The 24,487-nt window shown below is 38.0% G+C and overlaps 1 protein-coding gene across 5 annotated transcripts in view; it reads left to right on the plus strand.

Annotated features, from left to right (window-relative positions):
• The first annotated feature begins 1,401 nt into the window (after positions 1 to 1,401).
• RALGPS2 (Ral GEF with PH domain and SH3 binding motif 2) overlaps positions 1,402 to 24,487 on the plus strand; it is a 201,270-nt gene continuing 178,184 nt past the window's right edge. The window contains exon 1 of one of the 5 annotated variants that reach the window (XM_032591829.1): positions 1,402 to 1,562. The gene's annotated coding sequence lies outside the window, so the exon portion shown is untranslated. The remainder of the gene's footprint in view (positions 1,563 to 24,487) is intronic. The other 4 variants (XM_032591830.1, XM_030303429.1, XM_030303428.1 and 1 more) reach the window with 4 other exon arrangements.

Below are 24,487 nucleotides of genomic sequence, written 5' to 3' on the forward strand. Positions count from 1 at the left end.
TCTATTCTCATTTGAAAGTTGCTTTTTTTCTTACTTTTGGTTTCTCTACTTCTCTCAGTGATTTCATCATGATTTCCTTCAAGACTTTCTCTGAAAGTTAAAATGCAATAAAAGTGAAAAACCATAAACTTTGTCTATCCTGTTTGTTTTTGTTTTTAAACTTACCTTTGGGTTTGGGGAGCGGGAGGGAAGGCTTTAAATAAGTGACCCTATTTGAGGGAAGGGGTTTGAAGGAGCATTCTAGCTTCCCTAAGAGTAAAGGGTTATGATACCAGGCCGTCAAAGGAGGAAATAATTAGCATTCTTCAATATGCACGATTAATCAGTTCTGCTTGGTGGTTATAAAAGGGAGGAAAGAAACCAAATGGGAACAATTTTGGTCCTTTCATGTTTTATACCCAATGCTAGTTAGTACACAGTATCCCTTCCACATTCTACTGTACATGGCCTGAAGAGCTGCAGATCATCAAATAATCATTTCCAAATGGTCTAATGACAGCATAAAGGTGGCTCACTTAAAACCTTCCATTTATAGTCACACTGCATCAAATGGTGCTAATTTTAAGTAGGCCACCCCATACAGAGCACCCTCCGAAACACCCTTCCGCCGTTTATAACGAATCTGTTCCTTTTTCATTCACAGAAAATATTTGATATTTCAGAATCTTTTTCGTGCATTGACATGAAAATACTTTTCACCTGGAACTCGTCAATCCGAGACCCCCGGGGATGCCAAATTTCTGCCATTTGCTTATTAAACCACGGGCAGTCCCCAGCATAACACTTACAAAGGCCTACTTCTAACACTTCCCGAATCTTAATATGAGAGTATTGATCACCATAATTTATGGTCCTACGGCAGTGGGGCGGCTCTTCACATTTGGAGCCCCCCACATTAGTTGCAGCGACTAATTCTAAAAACACCGCTGGCGCGGGCAGAATATTTCATCTGGGGACCAAGTGTTTCCAGACTTTGTTCTCCGGCCTTAAAGGTGAGGTGCCGGCGCTGAAAGCGACGGACACCAGGGTCGGTTTCACCGTGGTGGGCCCCGTGCGGAAAGGAGGTGTCCGGCGCCCCACCTGTCAGCCCTCCAACCCTTCCCCGCCCCTCCTTAGGGCGGGTAGCGGCCCCTCCCTCCCGCGGGCGCCGGGCGGGGGGCTGCGGCTAGCGGCGCGCGCCGCGGACACCGGTCCCCAGCGGCAGTTGGGCGTGTGGGGCAGTAGAGCAGCAGGCGCGGAGCGCGCGGCGAAGACCCCGCCAGTCGCGGCCCCGAAGGCACGCGCGAGCGCATTCGGTTGGTGCGCGCGCGCGCGCGGCTCCGCCCCGCCCTCCCTGCGCGCGCCCGGCAGGTCCGCTCTCCTCCCCCACCCGCGGCGCGGACGGGGTGGATCCAGCTCACTCCCCTCCCCCGAGCGGCGGCCGCGGCGGCGGCGGGCGCTGAATGAGAGACGCCGACTGCTCGGGTCGCCAGGCGCTAGCTTAAGCGGCGGCGGCGGCAGCGGCGGACCCTGAGGCCGGCGTCGTGTTCCCATCCTCCGAGGCGACGGCCGCGGCTGCACAGGTCGGTGCTCCGGCCGCGGGCCCGGTGCGGAGCCTTGGCGGGCGGTGCGGGGGAGGGAAGGTGGGTGCGCTGCGCCCCCCGGGAGGCGCGGAGCCGCAGCGGCGGCGCGGGGAATGGCGGCGGCTCGGGCGCTGCGGTGTGGCTCTCCTGGCCGCGGGCCCCGGGGCTGCTTGCCCTCGGCGCGGAGACCGGGCTCGGGCTGAGGGAGGAGAGCGCTGAGGGGCCCGGGGCCGCGCCTCCCTGGGCGGCTCGCTCTCGGAGGCTGGAGGCGGCCGTGGGCTCCCCGCTCCCGGTCTCTGTCCCGAGGCCGGGGGCGGGGCGGCCCCCTGAGGCCGCCTCGGCTCTCCCTCCTGGGTGGCGGGAGCCCCTGGCCGCGGCCCGCACTGCCCTGGCGCCGGGCTGCGCCTCAGCCTCCCTTCAGGTGAGCCGGAGTCCGGACCGCCGCGCCGGGAACGCGGAGCCGGGCCACACCCCCTCCTCTGGCTCTGGCGCTGCGCCCCCGAAGCCGGCAGCCGAGCCAGCCGCCCGCGAACCCGCGCCCGCGGTCACGGTGACCTGTTGCGGAGCGGCCCGCAGCCCGGGTCGCCCGCCAGCCCGGGACGCGGAGGGGCTGGTCCTGCGCTGGCCTCCGGCCGGGAGCGCGGCAGGGTCCGGAGTCGGGGGCGCGGCCGGAGGTCGGGTCGCTGTACAGCTAGGAGCGGGCGTACTAAGGAGAGATTCCGGACCGATCTGATCAAACACTTGCAAAGCCGGGATATCTGTCTGCAAATATCCGGAATTCCATTGCAGTATCGGATTAGGTAGGCTCATAAACACCATGCTTTGGAGGTGATTTGGCAGAAACCCGAGCCAAGAGTGAGGAGCTAATATCTGGAAAAGAGTCGTAAACCTGTGCAGAGCTAAATTATCCTCCCACCTGCCCCCCTTGGAGCTCTTTTCCTGTAGCTGTGTTGTGTAGACGCAGGCCAGTTTCAATGTACGTGGGCGTGTTTGGGAAGAAGCTGCGAGCTGATAGGAGGTACCTTCGTACAAATGTTAATTTGTTTGAACTGGGAGGGGTAAAGGAGGAGGAAGAAAGGGCATTGATGTTAACTGTGGAGGAGGGGTAACTGAAAACATTAAATTTCTGTTTAAGAAAACGCTAAAAAAAAAAAAAAAAGTATCTAATACCTGGCGTTTAAGACCGTAAAGCAGGAAACACGGGCAGCAATTGAGTTTTACCTTTTATGTGCCCTGGATTTTTTTTTTTCTTCCAACGCTATAGTTGTTATAGAGAGCCTTGTTTTCGTACCGGTGTTTATGAATTGATTTTGGTGCATTTTTGTATTCACCGTGAAGTCGGCTCTTACTTAAGTCTCTTTGAAGATGACCATCAGAATCTTGGGAAACTTCGATCCATGCAGTCACAGACCATAGCATGCTAGCCATAAAGCCTGTTCCACCCAGATAATTATGCTTGTGCAAGTGGTGTAGAATCATAACTATAATGTGTATTACTGTACTGTTACCGCTGAATATCTTACTATGAACTTTAGAATTATGAAGGAACTTATCCAAACAGTATTATTTTAATAAAAACAACTACTAACTCAAGCTTTGTGGGCATACAGTTTATAATCTAGCTTAAAAATTTTTGGGAAATTACTTGTTTAATTTGCTTAAAGGTCAAATATAAGGATATTAGATGCCTTTTTGCATTAATAATTTCACTGTAATTTATTTTAAACCTATTTTATTTTCCCTCTTTAAAATTCAGTATAATAATTTTGAAATGGTAAGGTCTGTTTTTCCAGTTTAGTCCACCTTTAACTGAATTAAGGAATTTGACTTTTGAAAATATTCTGGGTGGGACACTGGAAATACTGTTCATTTTGCCTAAATTATTCCACATTGCAACAGAACTTTAAAGATGATGTTTGCTTTATCAAGATTGCAACATGCTTTTCTGGTGTGTGTGTGTGTGTGTGTGTGTGTGTGTGTGTGTGTGTGTGTGTGTGTGTGTGTATGTATCAGAAAGAACACACCAAAATTTCTTGAAAGAAATTTTTTTTGAACTCTTTTACTTTGAGTACTTTTATTACACACATAAGTAATATACTTGTGTGTGTTTAAGTACCTACTATGTGTCTTTTTCAGTTTATCACGTTGTTATAGTTGAGAGTATAGTTGTTTGTAATGAGTGATGGATATTTAAGTGAAAATTAAGCTTTAGTCTAGAGGCCCAGTTCACTCACTCACTTACTCATTTGTTCCACACATATTTGTTGAGTACCTAGTTGGTGCCAGTTAGGTGCCTCAGTGTTGGGGATACAGCAGAGAAAAAGACAGGTCTGTGCTCTGATGGAGTTTAAAGAATAAGTGGGCAAATAGTCCACTGCTCCTCTGTCAGATAATGTTATTTGTTTAAAGTTAGCTTAAAAGTTTAAGAAGTAAAATCTCTTGCAGTGAACTTTAGTTAAGGATATTGTTTGTGTTTTTCCTTCTAAGAATAGTGGGAATTATTACTGAGTGAACAAAAGCATTAAGACAGTTGTTTAAAAAATATATTTATGTTTATATACATTGGGTGTCTAGTTCCCAAGTGGAACCAAAAATAAACATTCTACCTGAAGTCAGATGATGTGGAGTTTACATGTGGTTAAACAGCTTTAGTCTTTTGGTTTGTATAGTTAAATATTTGCTAAAAATAATTCCCTCTTGGCACTTGTTTATAAGGGAGTCAGATTTTTTTTTAAGTCTAAATTAAAAAAAAATCCTCTCTTCTTTTTCTGGCACGTGTGTGTGTGTGTGTGTGTGTGTGTGTGTGTGTGTGTGTGTGTGTGTGTGAGTGGACCGGTGTCCTACTGTTCTTCCATAGAATCTGATAACCATTATTGCTAAAATCAGAAAAACTTGACTGAAAGTGATAGTTTTCCTTTTTGATTAAAATATGACAAATATTGGTGTAGTGTTTTGCAGGTTACAAATCTTATATATATTTATATATATATTATTGATACTTAAATATGTGAGTATTTCTCATTGTCAGGACCGCCAGTAATTAACTTTGACCCTATGTAGGCATTATTAGCTCCCATTTATTTATTTATTTATTTATTTATTTATAGAAAGAGAGAGAGAGTGTGAGCTGGGGACAGGCAGAGGGAGAGGGAGAGAGAATTTAAGCAGGCTCGACTCCCGAAGCTGGGCTTGATCTCATGACTGTGCGATTATGACCTGAGCCAAAATCAAGAGTCTGGCTGACTGAGCCACCGAGGTGGCCCTATGTCATTTTAGATGAGGAAGCACACCAATAGTAAGCAAGCAGTCAACCCAATCCCAAGTTGTAGCCGTTCCTATAGCCCAGTGCTCCGTCTCCAAGTGCAAAGCTTGGGGAAAGCATCAACGTCTAGGGTTACAGGTCAGTGTACAATATGGTTACTGGTTTACTTTTCCAGAAATTTCTAAATAACTTTTAAACTTTAAATCCTCCTCTTAATTGAGATGTAATTAGTTGAATTTGCTTTCTTTTCATGAGTTAAACTTTAAAACCTATTTAAAATCTAAAAGTATCACTTTTTTTGCTATGTAAAAAAGACACAGATAGTTTTGATGGACTTTTAATGGTATAAGTGTCTTGAGAATAAGATGTATTAAAATCAATCCTATTTTTTGAATATTAGGTTCTTATAACAACTAAATGTAGAATAAAATTATCCCTTTAATCTGAATACTATATTTTTTCAGTTACTCAATTTTCAGTGAGAAGATAATTCAAAAAAGTTGAAACTCTACTTCACTTAGCCTGAGTGAGGTTCCTTGGAAAGGAAAGTTAATGTATTGCATTACCCTAAAAATTGTTTTTTTAAATGTGTCTTATTCCCATTGGTTTAGGGCTCCTCTGTAGTGAGAGAATGAAGATTGGACGTGATAAATTTTGGTAACTTGGAAGTAATCTGGAATTTTTTTTTTAATCTTACTTGATTAATGTGTTGAGCTTTTGATTTAGGAAAATGTTTAACTACATAGTTAAAATATAAACATCCACGTATTCTATGGAAAGAAAATTGAGTGTAAATATACACAGTAACTTTATTTTTTAAATGTTTGTCTATTTGTTTAGAAAAAAATGAGAATGGACTGGGGGAGGGGCAGAGAAGGGGAGAGAGAGAATCCCAAGCAGGTTCCATGCTGTCATCGAAGACCCAGACTTGGGGGTCCAACCCAGGAATCGGGAGGTTGTGACCAGACCCAAAACCAAGAGTTAGATGCTTAACTAACTGAGCCATCCAGCTGCCCCTATCTGGTAACTTTAATAAGTAATGGCTAGTTATAGATATAGGAAGAGTATAAATAGCCATGTTTGTGACTTAGGTTGAGGGTCCCTAGCGATTTATGTTTCACTACTGAGAACTTTTGGTACAGGCTCTTGAATGATATGTAGCTTTGGAGTATGAGAGGCTTAAAATGAAGTTCTCACTTTGGACTTCATTGATACCCTTCTGTAATTTTACTTTCATGACATTTTCTCAAAACACATTTTCATTTTTAGGTTGATTTCCTTTTTGCTGATTCTTGGAAGGAGCCCTTTTCTGAAAACCTTACTTAAATAGGATCCTTATCACACTCTACCCTTACCTTTATTTTTCTTCACAACATTAATTTATCGGACATTAAAGCGTACGTTAATTTGTTTATTGCTTTCTTCCTTCTGGATGTAAGCTTCGTGAGGGCAAGGACTTAGTTTTCTTCACTGTTGTATTCGTAGCACCTAGAAAAGAACCTGGCACATAGTCAATGCTTAAGTATTATTTGTGGGGTGACTGAATGAACTGACATCAAAGGACATAAAAACCATTAGTTTTGTTTTAAAACAGTTGTTGACTTTAAATAATACAACTACGCAGTTAAAAAGACAATTGTACTGTAGGACTTATAACGAAAAACACCATCCCCTGCCTCATCTTGGTATAACTTTCCTTCCTATATTCTGCTCTTAAAGCAACCATTTTCCATACTTGTAGCTGTTTCTTCTGGTATTTACTCCCATATTTTAAACTATTTCAATTTTAGATCTCTCCTGGCTTGCTGCTGTGGAAGATGAGTCTGTGCTTTCAGATTCCTAGGCCACCTTGAAAATCCTTTATCTCCCAGTATATTATGCTTTTGGTTAAATCAGTGTTCATTGTTCACACTATTATGACTTTGTAAATATGTTTACTGTTGAATTTTGCAGTGTACTAAAATTATATTTCTTGGAGTTAAAAATTTTTCTTCTTTTCTGAATTTTGCTTAATTTCCCATTTGTCTCTAATTTTTTTCTTTTAAAGCTGTCCCAGTATGTTCAACATCATATTGTTCAGTTTTTTTAAAAAATTGGGAACCCCCTAGGTCTTTCTGTGCTTTTGCTCAAATCTGTACTGTGGCTTTCCACTCCTGCCATACAGGTGTAGCCTGCGACCTCTCGTCATGAATCTGAGAGTTCTCTTTGCCTTTTCCCTGTGTCAGAGCCTGTGGTGTCTGGAGCCTTCCTCTTTGCCATTTATACCTATGTTTTGGTGAAATGCAACCCCCAGTAACTTTTAAGAAAGTGTATGAGGAGGTGACATTTTTGAAATGTATGTATTGCTGAAAACATCTTTCTTCCACGCTGATACCTGATTAATAATTTGGCTGGTCTGAGTGTAGAATTCCAAGGTAGAATAATTTCCCCTCAAGATTTAAGAGATTGCACTATAATTTCCTAGCTTCAAGTGGTTATTCCAAAGTCTCATGCCATTCAGTCTTCATCCTTTTTATGTGACCTCTCCCTGTTAAGGTTTTTTTTTTGTCATCAGTATATCTGACATGTCCTTGATGTTGTGTCTTGTTTGCATCTTACTTTATGTGCTTGGAACTTCGTGGGCCCTTTCAACCAGCAGTGCCCATATTAGTTGAGAGGAGAGATGGTCTAGTGCATGAGTCAACAGTTTTTCTTTACAGAGCTAGATAATGAGTATTTTAGGCTTTGTGGGCCAGTTTCTGTTACTCCTAGCTTTACTTTTGTAGCGTCAAAGCAGCCATGGATAGTATGGGCTTTGGTTTGATGACTCCTGATCTATGTACAGGTGTAAGGATTAGCCTTTGCTTTACTAGGAGTAGGGGGAGTTTATCTATAGAAACAGGAGAGAAGATGGAATACAGTTGACCCTTAAACAACAAGGGGTTAGGGTCACCGACTTCCGTGCAGTCAAAAATCCACATAGAACTTTTGACTTCCCCCAGACTTAATCACTAATAGCCTGTCATTGACAGGAAGCCTTACTGATAACATAAACAGCTGATTAACACATATTTTGTATGTTATATGAATTATATGCTGTATTCTTACAATAAAGACAGCTATAAAAAGGAAAATGTTACTAAGAAAATTATAAAGAAGAGAAAATACATTTACAGTACTGTACTATATTTATTGAAAAAAATCCATGTGTCAGTGGATCCATGCAGTTAACCTTGTGTTGTTCAGGCGCCAACTGTATTTGGATAGAGACATAAAATGATGGTGGCTTGGAGTTTTCACCTAATGTTTTGTGTTTACCTTAGTGTATGGAAAGTGAGGTAATTACCTAAAGTAAAGAAGAATAGGAGTATGTATTGGAGGTTTGAGAAGAGGGAAAAATATATGATACGGTCATCTATCAAAAAGTGGAAAAGTGAACAGAAAATAGAATAGGGAAATACAGTGTTTTTCCAGATAGTAGCATTAAGGGCTCACTTGAATGTCATGTTTCTGACTTTAATAGGAATATCTCTAAAGTCTCATAATTAAGTATGATATCTCAATATAGGTATTTTTAAATTAGCTAGTTATTTTATTAATCTAATCAGAAATAATTGCATGCATAAGTAATATGTACATACATGTATATATATTGTTTATACATACAGACTTAGCCTATAGTACTATAACTTTTTCCCCAAGTACAGATTTTGATTTAGAAATCATTCATTTATTTATTCATTTAAAAAAGTCATGGAGCATTTTCTTTGTACCAGAAATAGTTCTTGGTGCTGGGGATACAGCAATAAACAAGATAAAAAGTTTGCCTTTATATAAATCTGTATTTTAACTAGCTAATATATGACTAAATCATACACACACTAAAACAATAAGTAAGGAACATTTATAATGTTGTGACGTGTTGTGAACGGATTTCCCCATTGAGTTAATTAACACGCCTATCACCTCACATATTTACTTTTTTTTTTATGGTGGGAACATTTAAGTTCTTTCTTAGCAAATTTTAATTGTACAATATACTGTTACCAACTATAGTTACCATATTACGTATTAGATCCTCAGATCTTATTTATCTTATAATTGAAAGTTTGTAGCCTATTACCAACCTCTCCCTATTTCCTCTACCTTACTTTAAGTTTTTGATAGATAACTGTAAAAGATTAAGAAATATGTTATAGGCTTTGTTTGGCAAGAATTTTTATCTTTTACTGTCATAAATAAGTATTAAATTTCATCAAGTGCTTATTCTGTGTTGGGAGAGATGATCATGTGTATTTTCTTCGTTAATCTAATAGACTGTATCACACATTAATAGAGTATCTCCTGTTTGCATTATTACATCCAACCCTACTTAGCTGTGTTGCATTTGTCTCTCCTCACACACACTGCTGAACTTGGTTTGCCATTGTCTTAGAGTTTTTTAAAAATCCACATTTATCAATAGATTTATCACAGATTTATATGTGTACATTTGGCTTTAAAGTTATGAAACTCATAAAATGAGTTGTGGAGCTTTCCTTTTTCTGTATCCTGAAATAGTTTTGTAACAGAGGTTATGTATGTGTGTTTTGAAGGGGCTATAGATATAAGATGAAGGGTCAAAAATAAAGTTTCTAGAGAAAACCTGGAAAAATATCTACGTGATCCTTCGGTAGGCAAAGATTTTTTTTTTCTAAACAGGACACAATAAGTACTAACCAGATAAGACTGATAAATTGTTCTTCATTAAATGAGAACCTCTGTTCATCAAAGGATACTTCGAGTAAATAGGCAAGTGACACACTAGAAAGAGTGTCTGCATTACTTAAAACTGACAGAGGACTTGTATCTAGAGTGTATAAAAGATGTCAAAACAAAACAATAAAAACACTAGGAACCCAATTTTGAAACAAATGGGCAAAAGACTGAAACAGGCATTTACAAAATGAGTTGTTTAGATGGCTAAGGTGAAAAGGTATTCACATGATTTTTAGAGAGTTACAGGTTAAAACTATCATGTGATACTAAGATATACCCACCAGAATGGTGTTAATGAAGAAATATGAAGCTACTAAGTGTTGACAAGAATATAGAGCACTTAGACTCTCATACATTTCAGGTGGGTTTGAAAATTGGTAAAACCACTTTGGAAAATTCTTTGGTATCCTCTGCTAAAGCTCTACACATATATGCCCTGTGATCCAGCAGTTTCGCTTCTTGTTTTAGACTCAATAGAAATCAGTATACATGGACATCAGAAGACATGTATTGTAGAAGAAAACATAGGAGTAAATTTTCATGACCTTGAAATAGGCAAAGCATTGTTATATATGACACCAAAAGCCGGAGCAACAAAACAAAGATGAGATAAATTGGGTTTCATCAAAATTTTAAACTTAAGCTTCAAAGGACATCATCAAGAAAGTAGAAAGACAACCCACAGAATGGGAGAAGATATTTGCAAGTCATATATCTGCTAAAAGACTTGTATTCAGAGTATGTAAAGAACTCAACTCAGTAATAAAAAGACAAATAACCCAATTTGAAAACAGAGGATCTGAATTGGCATTTTTATTTTTTTATTATTAAAAAAAGTTTTTAAGTTTATTTATATTGAGAGAGAGGGTAAGCATGAGTAGGGGAGGGGCAGAGAGAGAGCGAGAAAGAAAGAGAATCCTAAGCAGTCTCCACACTGTCAGCGCAGAGCCTGATGTGGGGCCCGAACTCATGAACCGTGAGGTGATGACCTGAGCCGAAACCAAGAGTCAGACACTTAACTAACTGAGCCACCCAGGTGCCCCTGAATTGGCATTTTTTAAAAGAAGATATGCATAAGCACATGAAAAGATGCTTAATATTATTAGGTATCAGGGAAATGAAACAGAAACCATAATGGAATCCACCTTCACGCCACTAGAATGACTAGAATCAAAAAGTTAGATTATAACAAATGTAGGCATAGTTGTACAGAAATTGGAATCCTCACACACTGATAGGAATGTAAATTGATATGGCTACTTTGGATGACATTATGGGAGTTCTTCAGATTATTTAACATAGAATTACCAAGAGAAATGATAACATGTCCCTGAAAAAATTGTACGTGAGTATTTACAGCAGCATTATTCACTATAGACAGAAAGTAGAAACAACCCAGATGTCTATAAATGAACAAGTGGAGAAACAGCATGTGGTATATCCATACAATGAATTAGTATTCAGTCAGTAAAAGGAGTAGCTACATGCTACAACATCACAGAACCTTGAAAATATGATAGTAGGTGAAAGAAGCAGTCAGAAAATGCCACATGTTATATGACTCCATTCAGATGAAATGTCCAGAACAGAGCAAATCTGTAGACAGTAGATTAGTGGTTGCTTAGGACTTGGGGAAAGGAGAGAGGCAGTGGGAGCTAAAGGACGTGGAGGCTCATTCTGAGATGATGAAAATGTTCTCAAATTGTGGTGATAGTTGTACGTACCATTGAATTGTAAACTTTATTTTTATTTTATTGTTTAAAGTTTTAATTCCAGTATAATTAACATCAAGTGTTATATTAATTTCAGGTGTACACTATAGTGACTTAGCAATTCTGTATGTTACTCAGTGCTCATCATAAGTACACTCTTAATCTCGTGAATTGTATACTTTAAATAGGCAAATTGTATGGTATGTGAATTAATATCTCAATAAAGCTGTTAAAAATAAGACATGGCAAAAATAATCAGTGATATGAAGACACTGCTACCATATTTAATTTAGAAAAGCAGGATGCAGAGGAGTATATAAAGTATCACCTTTTTGTAAAACCACAAAAACCTTATGTGTGTGTATGTGTTTAAGTGATCTTGTAAGGGTGGGAAAACGTTGCACACTAGATGTAAACATTTCTTACTAGTTGGGCTAAGGTGAGGAGAGGGAGAGAAAAAGGGAGAAAAAAACTGAAAGGAAAAGGGATTGATTCAGAAGAAACAGCATGTGTAAGAATCTCAGCTATGTAAAACATAAATCTTAAAATGAAATGGTAGTTGTATTTTTTTGTGTGTTATATTTTTCTGGGTTGTGATCCTTTTAATTTTATTAATAGAAGTATCTAAAACTAAATTAAAGGCAGTGCAAATAAAATCAGTTATAAAACCTGAAGAAACATAGCAGCTTTTTTTCATAACAACTCCCGATGGGACACGATCCAAATGTCCATCAACAGAAAAAATGGATCAATAATGTGTAGTCTGTTTTACACTAAAGTAGTACTATGCATCAGTGGAAAGGAAGGAACTCTACCGCTCTTCCCAGGCAGTATGGGCAAACACACAAACAGAAGGTTGAGCAGAAGAAGGTGGACACGGTGTATATGCTGTATGATTCTTTTATTTTGAATTTCAGGAAAAGGTCAAACTCAGCTGTGTTGATAGAAGTCAGAGTAGAGTTTAGGGGTTGGGACTAGAGGAGCAAGACTCTGGGAGTGCCGGAAATGCTCCGCATCCTCATTTGGTTGGTGGTTACATGGGTGGCTACACAGGAAAAACATGTTGCCCAGTACACTGTACATACTGCACACTTGAGTCTTTTATATCTCAATAAAGAGATTAAATCAAATCAGAAAAGATTTTTTAAATCTGATGCTCATATGAAAAGCTTTTGTATGTTTGTCACTTACACTTCAATTAAAAATAACTGAATAGAGTGGCACCTGGGTGGCTCAATTAAGCATCTGACTCTTGATTTCGACTCAAGTCATGATCTCATGGCTTGTGAGTTCAAGCCCCACGTCAGGCTCTGCACTGACAGTGTGGAGCCTGCTTGAGATTCTCTGTCTCCCTCCCTCCCTCCGCCCCCCCCCACTGCCCCTCCCATGCACACGCTTTTTCTTTCTCTCTCAAAATAAATAATTAAAAAAAAAATAGAAAAAGTTTAAAAATTAAAACAAGGGGAAAAATAGTCTTTGTATACTTCAGGAATATTTATATGCCTTTCAAAGACAGTTTTTCTATGCCATTATTTCTAATGGTTGCATGGTGTGGTGTTGTATGGATGAATCATAATTTACCTAAGGAATCTTGATGGACATTTAGGTTGTTTCTAACTTTTATATTAAACAGTGACAAAGTTAGCATCCTTTTTAAATAGGTCTTCTTATTCTTTTCTGATTATTTCCTTTTGGTGAATTCTTAAAAGAAGGGTTTCTTGTTTGGTGGTTAAGTACATTTTCATTCTTGCCCATGGTGTGTAAGTGTGTCTGTATGCTAACACAGATTTGGTGATCAGCTTTAAAAGCATATACATTGATCTGTTGTGTAATAAATGCTTTCAGTTTTAATTGGCATTTGTAAACATTTTCAGTGGAACTTATATTTTCACGTTTTTGTATATTCGTGCTACTTTCTCCAGTTTCCTTTTCATACATACCTTTTACCTATTTTCTTAATTCTTTTAAAGGCATAAGTCTTTTGATTTAAAGCCTTTTAAGGAAATAAATCAGATACACAAAAAATACATAAAAAACTGGTACAGTTAACTCCTAACTTAAGAAATGATACATAATCAGTGCAGTTGAAACACCGTGTTAACATTAATAACATGTAAGAGCTTTTTGTGTATTAAGAATATTAAATCATTTGCTTTAGATCTTTTCCATTTTATCTTTTGTCTCTTAAGAGAATCTTACTGAATCCAAAATGGCTTCAACTGTAAGATGCATTATTTTATGTACAACTAAGACTAAATAATATGCTGTCAGTTAAACCATGATATTCTTGATTTTAAGAGACATCCTGCTTGTAGAGATGTTAAAAGGTGAGAATATACTCATCTTAGATTTTTTTTTTTTAATTTTTTTTTTCAACGTTTATTTATTTTTTTGGGACAGAGAGAGACAGAGCATGAACGGGGGAGGGGCAGAGAGAGGGGGAGACACAGAATCGGAAACAGGCTCCAGGCTCTGAGCCATCAGCCCAGAGCCCGACGCGGGGCTCGAACTCACGGACCGCGAGATCGTGACCTGGCTGAAGTCGGACGCTTAACCGACTGCACCACCCAGGCGCCCCTACTCATCTTAGATTAATGAAATAATATATTTTACTGTGTGTGTCTTATATTTTCTCTAGTCAGATATACCAGTCTCTTGTGTTGTTTCTATTGTTAGTCCTAGTAAAGACTTTCCTATGCTACAACTTAAAAAAGAAAAAAAAATCATGTGTTTACTTCTGGCATTTTTTTAATGATTATTTATTTTATTTAGAGAGAGAGAGCAAGCGTGAGCACGTGTGCACAAGCAAGGGAGGGACAGAGAGAGAGGGGGGAGAGAGAATCCCAAGCAGGCTCCCCGCTGTCAGCACAGAGCCTGTTGTGGAGCTCAAACCCATGAACTGTGAGATCATGACCTGAGCCAAAATCAAGAGTCAGCTGCTTAACAGACTGAGCCACCCAGGCACCCCTACTTCTAGTATTTTTATCACTTAAATGTTTTTTTATCTTTAATTCATCCATTTTATTTTAATGTAAGATCTAGTTTTTGTCTTTTTGTCTTTAATTTTTTTTTATTTTATTTATTTTGAGACAGAGAGAGTGTGAGCAGGGGAGGGGCAGAGATAAAGGGAGAGAGAGCGAATCCCAAGCAGGCTCTGCACTGTCAGCACAGAGCCCGATGTGGGGCTTGCAACCACGAAACTGAGATCATGATCAGAGCCGAAACCTAGAGTCAGATGCTTAACTAACTGAGCCACCAAGGTGTCCCTCTAGTTTTTGTCTTTTTATCCAGTATGTTAGCCAAGTGTCATAAAGTTGATGCCACTAGTGATTTTTTGAACAAGGAATGATAGACTTCAGTGTGCTTGCTTGAGAAACAGGATATGGCGGTGGGTTTTGGTTGGGTCTAGTCTAAAAATCATTTGCCTTTCTATGAAATGTGTATCTTAACCTATAGTTTAATTTTCATTGAAAGGAATGTCAGTGTTAAAACTATGATTTCACGTTGCCTTAAAATTCTCATAATGCATCTGAGTGCTCTAGGAATCCGTCAAGTAATTTACTAAGTTAGATTTTAAATAACTGTTTTGCAACATAAACAGTGGCATTAATCCTGTGCTTAAAGTTTGTGTGAATGTGGGCAAGTTACTTAATTTCTTTAGCATTCAGCTTCCCTATTTACAAATGGCATAAGAGCACCTTCTCATAGGATCATTGTAAGGATCAAATGAGAAAGCATAAATCAAGGACTTAGCTGAATTAGCTCTTCACGCTTCCACTTTGAGGACCTTGAAGATCAAGTATAATCATAGCTGAGATTCTCTCCTACAGAGGGTTACTCTAGATCTTCAGGGTTACTGAAGTAAATTATTTTTGTTAGACTTCCAACCCTGATTTAGATTCCCAGGATTTGACTAGAACTTTTCTGGCCTTCTAGAATTAACTTATGTGACAAATCTGTTGCTGCTCTTAAGGTGCTCTTCTGTAAATGCACTGAAATCTTTATAGAGTTTCATAGATTTTAGGATTTTGTAGGTGGAGAAGTTTGATTGACTTAGCTTTTATCCTGTAAAGTTGTTGCTAGGATAACCTCTGCTACTTTTCAGTTTTGATTTGTGGATGTAGTTTTTGTAGGTTTATGGGTTTTAGATCCTATCTCTTAAAGCTGGAGGGACAAGGGTAAGTCTACTAAAACAAATGTTTTGATGATACCTTACAGATAAGAAATTCCACTTTTTGCTTCTTTTTTTTTTCTTTTTATGAACAGTACTTTTGAATGTTTTATGTAAGCACAGTACTGTGAATGTTATCATAGAGGTTTAAATCTTAGGCCTTGTACTCATTTACATCTTCTTGGTGAAAGATGAAATCTTATATGTGAAATCACAGTAAATAGCATAAGATAAAAAAAATAGCATAAGACCATATGTACTTATGTGTCAGATTGAAGAGCTGTTGACAGGAGAGGAGGCTTAGTGAAGGGAAGGCCAGAGTGTTCCTTAAGGAATGTGTTTTGTTAAGGTGTAAAGAATATATTAGGAACCAGCATGACTGAAGATATAACAACAAGAATTAGTCTTTTGGGCATGCTTTGGATTGAAGGGTTTATTTGCATTGGGGTAGGGGGATAGTTACATTTGATAATGTGGGACAATATTAGCATAAGGAGGGATGAGAAAAGAATAGGTCATCTATGTTGGGAGAAACACAGAATTCCAAGCGAGAAACCATGAGATCTGAGAGAGAGACAGGCATAGAGCAAGAGATTGAAGATTCTGATTTCTGGCTCTGTGGATATTCTTCTTCGATTATTCTAGTATTTCTGTGGTTCCTGCCTTTCTTGAGACTACATCCAGTTGTTTTTTTTTTTTTTTCCCAGGAAAAAGAGTACAGGTTTTGGTGTCAGACTTTTGGTGGTAGATTTTTGGCTCTCTCCTTTACTGATTTGTGACCTTGGGCAAGTTGTTCATCTTCTCTGTCTCAGTCCTCATCCGTAAAATGAGCATCATAAATAGTATCTGTCTTTGTAGGGCTGATATGAAGATTAACTGAGGTGACACAAAGCTTTTAGAACAATGCTAAGCATGTAACAAATGTTTAGTAAATAGCATCATATATGTATGACATCATATATACATACACATATATATATGATATGTGACATATATATAATGCTAATTGAGGTAACATGAATTAATTTCTTATAGTTAAAAGAGCCTAAGGAGTTAATTTGCTTGCACCTTCACTTAGAGTAGGGCAACCTAGTGTGTGAGCTGGGTATGAAATGTTATTTTGGGTATAGAGCATAAAAAAAAAAATACTGTCTTACGTAGTTTGAATAATAAGACCTGGTATTTATTTATCAAGGATTTAAAAGAGGCTTGGTGCTGTTCTAAACATTTTACCTGTATTAACTCACTGGATCATTGTGATAACGTGGTGAAGTGTAGGTACTGTTATTTTCCTCCATTTTAAAGAGGTAGAAACAAAGGCTAACTATCTTGCCTAAGGTTATGTATAAGTGGCAGAGCTAGGATTGGAACACAGATAGTAAAGTTGTAGAGTTTTAATTTTTTTTTATGGGAATATGGTTTTATTAAAAAAAAAAAATTTGTATGCTCCAAAACATTTTACTTGGAAATCTTCACTAGAAGTAAGAAAACAAAAAACAATAAAGAACACCAGCATGAATACATAATACATACTTTAATTATGGACACATTAAATGTATTTTAATATAATACTTCATAACATGTTATCTCATATTGTGTTAAAAATAATACAAGGAGGTGACACTAGAGAACTACAGAATCCTGGATTCTGTTGCAGATAGGTATCCTTATTAGAGCCAAAAAAGGAGTCCTGGAAGGTGGCAAGAGAAAAGTGACAAGCAGTACAAAACTAACATGTCATCCAGTTGTGTGTTGTTGTTGTTGTTGTTGTTGTTTTCAGTTGTGTGTTTTTAAAAATGCCATTAAAATGAAGCTGAGAATATGTTTAGACACAGTTCCCACTTCAATGAACATCCAGAATGCACAGTGGGAGGGTAAAGGTAGGGTTGTAATTTTATTGTGCAGTTTTAGCCATAACTTTCCCCTCAGTCTACTGTATGCAAAGACATGAGGGGAAAGTCATGTCATGATATGAAACCTAATCAGCATCAAACGATTCATAGTAGCCAGAAACCCTATGAAGGCCACAAAGCAGATGAACCTTTAAGTTTTAAAGCCTACTTAACATAAAAAAATTTACATTGGGAAAGAAACACACAAATTTAAAGATTATTTATTTTTAAAAATCCTTTAACAGTTTTGGTAACCATCAGAGATGTATGTAGAGTTTTAATTTTTAAACCTCTCTTTCCTTCTTGTTTCTTACTTACCTTTTTAATTTTTTTTTAAACACTTATTTTTGAGAGACAGAGACAGAGCATGAGTGGGGAGGGGCAGAGAGAGAGGGAGACACGGAATCCGAAGCAGGCTCCAGGCTCCAAGCTGTCAGCACGGAGTCCAACACGGGGCTCAAACCCACAGACCACGAGATCATGACCTGAGCTGACGTCAGATGCTTAACTGACTGAGCCACCCAGGCGCCCTCTTATTTACCTTTTTAAATGAAATCAAGGAGGTCTCAATTTCTTGCCACTATTTCTTTTATTTCTAATGCTTGCTTCTTTCCCATTTTTTCAGGTACAGAGACTTAGGTAAGCAAGATATGGTATTAGGTAGTAGACTGTTGTAAGATTTTTGTACTGCACTTGAAGGTAGATTATGGTAAGTTAAAGGATGTATACTAAAGGATGTACACTATAAATCCTAAAGCAATCCTGTTCTCAAAAAAGTTATAGGTAATCTAACAAAGGAGATAAAATGGTATCAGAAAATACAGTTATTTAATTTTTAAAAAAGTCATAAAAAGAGCAAAAAGGTCCATGGAACACATAGAAACAAATAGCAAGATAATAGACTTACACCTAACCATGTCAGTAATCACATCAAATGTAAGTGGTCTAAAAACACCAGTTAAAAGGCAGAGATAGGCAGATAAAAAAGCAAGACTTAACTATATATTCTTGTCTATAAGAAGCATACTTTAAATATAAAGGTACAAATAGATTAAAAGAATGGAAAAACATATACCATACTTACAACAGTTGAAAGATAGAATGGCTGTATTAATACTAGACAAAGTAGACTTCATTCAGAGCAAAGAATATTTCCAAGGATAAAAGATATCATTACATAATGATAAAGAAATTGGTTAATTAAGAGGACATAACACTTCTAAACATTTTTTTTTGCCTCTAATAGAATTTCAAAATTTCTCTTGATGGAACTCTAAAGAGAAATAGTCAAATTGTGTGTTTTAGTTGGAGAGTTCAGTACCCTTCTCTGAGTATTGAAAATCATAGAGATATAGAAGGCTTGAATAATAGTGTCAACCAATTTGACCTAATTAACACTTATAGAATATTTAACCTAACAACAGCAGAGTATTCTCAATTCTTCTTAAGTACATTTTCCATGATGGACCATATTTTGAGCCATAAAACAAGTCTCAGTAATTTAAAAGGATTGAGAACCTGTGTTCTCTGATCACAGTGGAATTAAATTAGAAATTGTTAGCAGAAAACTGCAAAATTTACTAATACTTGGAAACTAAATAATACAATGCTGAATAACCTGTGGCTTAAAGAATAGATCAAAAGGAAATTATAAAGTATTTTGTACTAAATGAAAATAAAACATACCAGAATTTGTGAGCTACCAGTAAAGCAGTACCGAGGAGGGAATTTATAGCGCTGAATGCCTATATTAGAAAAGGAAAAAGATCTCAAATTAATGATTCTCACTTCCACATTAAGAAATTAGGAAAAAAGTAAATTAAACCAGAATAATCGAAAGAAAATGGTAAAGGTCAATATGGGAGAATGTATAAAAAACAAGAAAACAAAGACAAAATCAGTGATAACCACAAACTGTTTCTTTGGGAAGTTCTGTACAGTAAATAAAGCTCTAACTGGACTGGTTAGTATCAGGAACGACAGAGGTGACATCACTACAGATTCTACACACAATAAAAGGATAATAATGGAGTATTATAAGCAGCATTATGCTTATAAATTTTACACCACAAATGAAATGGACAAATTCTCCAAAAGATACACACCACTACACTCAAGAAGGAATAGACAACTTGAATAGACTTGTGTCTATTAAAGACATGGATACTATTAAAATATTCCCACCAAAAAACCTCTAGGCCCAGATGGCTTCTAAATTCTAAATTTAGAATTTAATGAATTCTAAATATTTAAGGAATAGATTATACCAGTTCTAAACAAAGACTTTCGGAAAGTTGCAGAGAAAGGAATACTTCCTAACTTACTTTGTGAGGCTAGTATTACCCTTATATTTCAAACTAGACAAAGACATTAGGAGAAAAGAAGACTATACAGAAATATCCCACATGAGCATACATGCAAAAATTCTAAACTAATTATAGCAAATTAAATGTAACCATTTATAAAACAAAACAAAACATCATGACCAAGTGGGGTTTATTCCAGGAATTCAAGGTAAGTTTAGCATTTAAAAAGCAATCAGTATAAGTCCCTGTTAACCAACTGAAAAAGAAAAGCCATAGGATTATCTCAGTAAATGCAGAAAGAAAAAAGCATTTGATAATCTTATTAAATCTTCCATTCCAGATAGTAACTCTGAGCAAACTCTCTGAAAAAACTACAGATAATGTAATTTTAATGGTGGAAGACCAAATGCTTTTTCCTTGAGACCTAGAACAAGTCAAGATTGTCTACTCTGACTACTTCTGTTCCATAGTATACTGGAGGTTCTAGGCAGTGTAGTCAAGCAAAAAACAAAAGGCATCTAGAATGGAAGGGAGGAAGTAAAAGTATCTTTTTTTTTTTTTTTTTTTTTTTTTTGCAGATGGCAGAACTGTAGAAAATCTATTGGAACCTATAAAACTACTAAAACTAATCAGTGAGTTTAATAAAGTTGCAGGATAAAGGATCGATATATGAATATCAGTTACACTTCATAAACTAGCAACAAACAGAAATTGAAATTTAATAAAATCAATACCATTGGCCATAGCAACATGTATGAAATACTGAAAACTACACAGTATTACTGAACAGAATTAAAGAATACTTAGATAACTGGGGTGGTGTTCCTTGTTCATGGGTTTGGAAGACTGATTGTTACTAAGATGACAGCTCTCACCAAATAGATCTGTTGATTTAGTGCAATCCCATTCCCAAATTTTAGCAGGCTTTTATATATATATGTGTATATATATATATACACACACACACACACACACACACACACACAGAAATCAACACATTGATTATAAACTTCATGTAAAACTGAAAACAATCTAAAATAGAAAAAAATTTTTAAAAAGAAGAACAAAGAGAGTCAGTGCTACCTGATACCACAATCACTATACAATTAAAGCAATCAAAACCGTATGGTATTGGTGTATACGCAGAGAAATAGATCAGTGGGATAGAAGAGTCCAGAAATAAGCCAATGCATATTATAGACAACTGAATTTTAATAAAGTACAAAGGCAATTGAATGAAGAAAGGATAGCCTGTTCGACAAATCATGCTGGCACAATTGGGTATCAATATATACAAGCACATGAACTTCACTCTGTATCTTGCCTGCAAAAGTTAACTCAAAATGAATCATAGACCTAAGTACAAAAATTTAAAATTATAGAACTTTTAGACAAAAACAGGAGAAAATCTTTGTGATCTTGAGTTAGGCAAATATTTTTATTTTTGAGAGAGAACCAGTGGGGGAGCAGAAGAGAGAGGGGGGACAAAGGTTCCGAAGTGGGCTCCATGCTGACAGCAGAGAGCCCAGTGCGGGACCTGAACTTCTGAGCCATGAGATCATGATGTGAGCTGAAGTTGGAAGCTTAACCGACTGAGCCGCCCAGATGCCCCTAAGGCAAATATTTTTAAATGTAACACCAAAAGCGTGATTCATAAAACAACATTGATAAGTGAACTTGGTCAAATTAAAAATGTGTGCTCTTCCAAAAGTATTAAGAGAATGAAAAGACAAGCTGTAGGGTGGGGTGGTGCAGTCGGTTAAGCGTCCGACTTCAGCCAGGTCACGATCTCGCGGTCCGTGATGTTCGAGCCCCGTGTCGGGCTCTGGGCTGATGGCTCAGAGCCTGGAGCCTGTTTCTGATTCTGTGTCTCCCTCTCTCTCTGCCCCTCCCCCGTTCATGCTCTGTCTCTCTCTGTCCCAAAAATAAATAAACGTTGAAAAAAAAAAATTTTTAAAAAAGAAAAAAAAAAGAAAAAAAAAGAACTCTCAAAATATTTATATTTATATTACTTATATTAAATGTAATATTGGTCATTAGAGAAATGCCAATCAGAATCATAGGTGAGCTACTCATTCATACTTACTAGAATTACCAAAAAGGCTTACCAAGTGTTGGCAAGGGTATACAAGAACTAGATCTCTGTACTTCGCTGTTGAGTTTGTAAATAGTACAACCACTTTAGGAAATAGTTTGATTATTTCTTAAAATGTTAGATATAGACCTACTGGCTATTCTACCTAGATATTTACTGAAGAGAAAATACTTCCATACTGACCTTCACAGCAGCTTTATTTGTAATAACCACTGAAATCTAGATGCTCATCAGTAGATGAATGGGTAAACAAATGATGGTATGTCCATACTACTTAGCAATAAAAAGGCATGTACTGTTGATACACACAACAACACCGATGAATCTCAAAGTAACTTTGCTGAATGAGAGAAACCAGGCACTTGGGAGCAAGTGGCTATGTTCGCTATCTTGACTGTAGAGATTTTTTCATGGGTGTTTACTGTATACATTGAACATGTGCAATTTATTGCATGCCACCTCTGTATAAATAAAGCTGTTTTGAAAAAGTGATGCAATGAAGATCCTAATACATATATGAATTGATGAAAGATTTACCAAAAACTGTTTTTTTAACATGGATCCTTGCTGTGCCTTTCACGTAATTATTTAAATACACACAAAGCAGAAGTCAGTTATAACCTTTTTCTTAGAAATAATCAAGAAATAAGGGGCGCCTGGGTGGCTCAGTTGGTTAAGCAGCTGACTTCAGCTCAGGTCATGATCTCATGGTTCCTGAGTTCGAGCCCCGTGTCGGGCTCTGTGCTGACAGCTCAGAGCCTGGAGCCTGCTTCGGATTCTGTGTCTCCCTGCTCATGCTCTGTTTCTCTCTGTCTCTCAAAAATGAATAAACGTTAAAAAAAATTTTTTTTAAAGATTAAAATGCCTATCTAGACACCTGTTTGCCCAAATTACACAAATAGACCAAGACTCTTGTCCAGATCAGATACTTCAGCAGTTTTACATGATACTTGAATCTTAGTATTTTCTTCTTTTTACATCTTAAAAGAACCTGAGGGAGGGAGAAGGCATGTTTGAGTGGAAGAATGAGGCCTCAGGACGAGGATTTGGATTGGGTTGAGAACATTGGCTCTTAATATGTTGCTTGTGTGGAGTGTTGGTTTTCCAATAGATTCTTTCTTAGATCTTATTTATTTGATTTGATGAGGAGTAACTTGATATCTGCAGCTGCCCCGGAAGATTAATGTTACCTGGCTGAATTTGGTCTGTGTACAGCCTTTCCCTGCATACCCTCATCTGAGGAGTGCTTTCTGAAGTAGAATCTGCCCTTGGTTTTGTTCTAGATGAAGGATCAATAGACTTTTTGTAAAGGCCCAGATCGTAAATACTTCAGACTTTTTTTTGCAGGCCATACAGTCACCGTTGCATCTATTCAGGCCTGCCTTTGTGGGGTGAAAGGAACCATAAACAATACATAAATGAATGAGTGTAGTTGTGTTCCGTTAAAACAATTTTAATTTACAAAAACAGGGCTGGATTCAGCTTGTGGCCGTAGTTTGCAAACCCTTGTTCTACACCATCAGTATTTCCTCTTTGGGACATTTGGCATCATCTGATTAGTTTCCTAGTGGTAGTTGCAAATGGAGGAAAGTGGTACCCTTTCACTTGCACCTGCTCTGTTGAACTTAATGGCTTTTGCAGATGATGGTATGAAATAAGTGAATGACCTCAACTATCAGGGAGGAGTAGAATGATAAGGCATGCTTACTTCCTTTCTCACTCACAACCCATTTGCAGATGGTCAACAAATTCAGCAAGTTTACTTTTGAAAGTTCTATGGAATTAGTTTTTTAAAAATATACTTATAATCTCCTGGCTGAAGTAGGGCAATAATTGCTGTTTCTGCTTTTAAGGTTCTCTTTCTAATCCGCCAGCCTCCACACATGTTGCCAGTTCCTTTTCTAAAATAAAAGTGTTATGGCATACATCTCTGCCTGTAATTATACAGTAACTCCCAGTCACCCAGAATAGTGATTCTTAACCACTTTTTATTCCTGAGTCCCTTTGAAAATCATTGGATAGCTGTGGATCCAGGAAAATTAATTTTTGTGAGTGCTCATTACACAATTTTCATACTTCTGGGAAGTTGTGCAGTTCATGGATCTAGGATTTAATCCATGGTCTCTTAGTTAACAACTTTTGATTTAGAGAGTAAAGTGCATGTTTCTTCCCATGCTGTTTTACATGCTTCATGATCTGTTTCCAGTCTGTCTTTGCAACATATTATCCATGTTCCCTGCCTCCCTCTCTAATCCCTCTTCCTCTCTCTCTTTCTGTCTGTCTGTCTGTCTCTCTCTCTCTCTCTCTCTCTCTCTCTCTCTCTCTCTCACACACACACACACACACACACACACACTTTTTTTTTTCTACAAAGAATTTACCAATACTCTTCTGCCATGCCAGTTTCTTCCATTCTGTCTTTGCAAGTATTATTTTCTCTTGCCAGGAATGTCCATACTACTTCCCTTCCATCTGCCCAGTTTCTACTCGTTAAGACTCATTTCAAATAGCAGATTCTTAGTGAAGACTTCCCTGACATTTCCTCTTTGTCAGACATAAATAAGTATGAAGGATTCGTAGCCACTGAGACTTGCAAGGATGGGAGTGGGGTGGAGAGGAGAATGAAGGAGGAAGACTTCTAGGAAAGATTTCTTTGCTCTCTTTCTTTTTTTTCCTTTTTTCTTTTTTTAGTATTTATTTATTTTGAGCAAGAGGGAGAAAGAGAATGCCAAGCAGGGTCCGTGCAGAGC

This window comes from Lynx canadensis, chromosome F1 (assembly GCF_007474595.2).
Source record: "Lynx canadensis isolate LIC74 chromosome F1, mLynCan4.pri.v2, whole genome shotgun sequence".
Taxonomy (NCBI): Eukaryota; Metazoa; Chordata; class Mammalia; order Carnivora; family Felidae; genus Lynx; species Lynx canadensis.